We start from the raw sequence: 2,332 nt of genomic DNA, 5'->3' as shown, positions 1-2,332 counted from the left end.
AAAAAAAAAAAAAAAAAAAAAAAAGGGAAAAAATAAAAAAAAGAAAAAGAAAAAGGAAAAATCAAAAACAAAGAAAGGGATAAAGTAAAGAAAAAGAAGTAAAAAATTAAAAGAGAATTGATAAAAAAAAAAAAAAAAAAAAAAAAAAAAATAGGATAGTGAAAAATCAGAAAAAAAATAATATATTTAAAAACATACATAATTTTCACAACAAATGCTATCAATATAGACTATGCCTGAATATATAAATTTTTATGTAAATATATATATTTATTTTTAAGAAATATTCTTAATACATTTCCTTTAAAAATTAAAATAATAAATTATTTACTATTATACATATATAAATTTTTTTTCATAAAAAATAAACAAAAATATTTGATTATGCATTCATATATATATATATATATATATATGTATTCATATTCATATAAAAATTATAAAAAACTTCAAACAAATTCGTATTGATATTTTTTTTTCATTTTATGCTAGGATACATTTCATTGTATGCATCAGAATAAATTTTTTTTTTTTTAATTATTAAGTTTTATTATATATACACAACTTATTTTATATAATTTATATTGATAGTGTTATACATTGAAATTGTACATAAGATCTTTATTGTTATAATACTTGAAATATTTTTATATGTGGGTGATTAAATATAAGTAAATACTTATTTATGAATTATTGCATGTCAAAGTACATTTTTTTTTTTTTTTTTTTTTTATATATTTAGTTAATTTATATAACCTTTTTATATTTGTATATATATATATATATATATGTAATTTTTATTAGAAGTGATATTTATGTGTATTAAATTTTATTCTTTAAGTAATTTATTCAAGTAAAAATAATTTTAAATAATTATATTCTTGCAATAACACATATTATATGTATTATATATTTTTTCATATTTATGTAAAGTTTACCATATTTTTTTTTTTTTTTTAATTTTTATATTAAAAGATTTATATATTCTTATTTTAAGAAAACATCATTGTCAAGGAGTCATAAAAGAATACATTATATGGAATAAATTTTTTTTTAATATATATATATATTTTATATGCTAAAATTTTTATGCGCAAATTTTATAATTAATTTTATAAATATACATTTATTTAAAAAAAATGCATTATCATCATTATTCATACACAAAAAATATTCTTATTTAATATATAATTTTTAGTTTTATTATTTATAACAAAAGCCAATATAATAAATTTTTACATTTAATTTTAAATATATATTACATTTAAATTTTTTTTTTTTTTTTTATTATTTACTTTTTTTTTAATTTTATTTCAGTTTTAATTAATTTTTATGACTTTTTATATAAGACATCTGCGTATAATTATACATTAAAGTAAAAATTAAAAAAATAACAAATAAAGGATAATTTAAAATATTTTTTCATATAATTTTTAAGAAAAGAAAATATTTTATGTTATATTTTGTTTTCTGTTTATTATTTTTGTTAAATACAATGTATTTTAAATAGGTTTATAATGTAAAATATTTTACAGTTTTAGAGTAAATAGTATATGTATGAGTTTAAGTTTAATATATTTTAATGTGTTTTATTATTATGTATATAACTTTTTTATTATATTTATTTTTATTTCGTACATTTTTATTCTTCATATAATATTTTGAATTATCTATGTGGCTTTATAGTAACTTTTCATAAATATTTTTCTTATATATATATATATATATATATATATTTATATATATATATATGGATATATGTTATAATTTGTTTGTACGTGTAAAATCTTAAATGTGTATGGAAAATATATATATATGAAAAAAGTAAGATATACTTTATTTTAAATATTTTACTCATTATATTTTTAAATATTAAATTATTTAGTTTATGCCATATGCATTATTTTATGGTTGTAATAAATTCATTAATCATAATTTTAAAATTATTATGCATTGCATTCATACAACATATTTAATATAATTACTTTATTATAACTTTTTATTTTATTTTTTTTTAAAATATTCCAATTAAATTATTTATATATATTTTCGAAATAGAGAAATATAAGATGCTGAAAAATTATGTATTCAATAATTTACTTTTTTCCTTATAACAATTACTTATGCTATATATATATATATATTTTAATTATTGTGAATAAAATAATTTGAAAAAACGAAATTCTTTGTAAATATTTTATGTGAATATTACTTCAACCATATGTTTGCAACTGTTTAATATTTAATTTAATAATTTGTATTTATATGTTATATAATTAAAACTTTTTGATTTTTTTTTTTTTTTTTTTTTTTTTTTTTTTTTTTTTTTTAA

Source organism: Plasmodium gallinaceum (assembly GCF_900005855.1).
Source record: "Plasmodium gallinaceum strain 8A genome assembly, contig: PGAL8A_v1_98, whole genome shotgun sequence".
Classification (NCBI taxonomy): Eukaryota; Apicomplexa; class Aconoidasida; order Haemosporida; family Plasmodiidae; genus Plasmodium; species Plasmodium gallinaceum.
The sequence above is the reverse complement of the archived record's forward strand: the minus strand, read 5'-3'. Positions refer to the sequence as shown.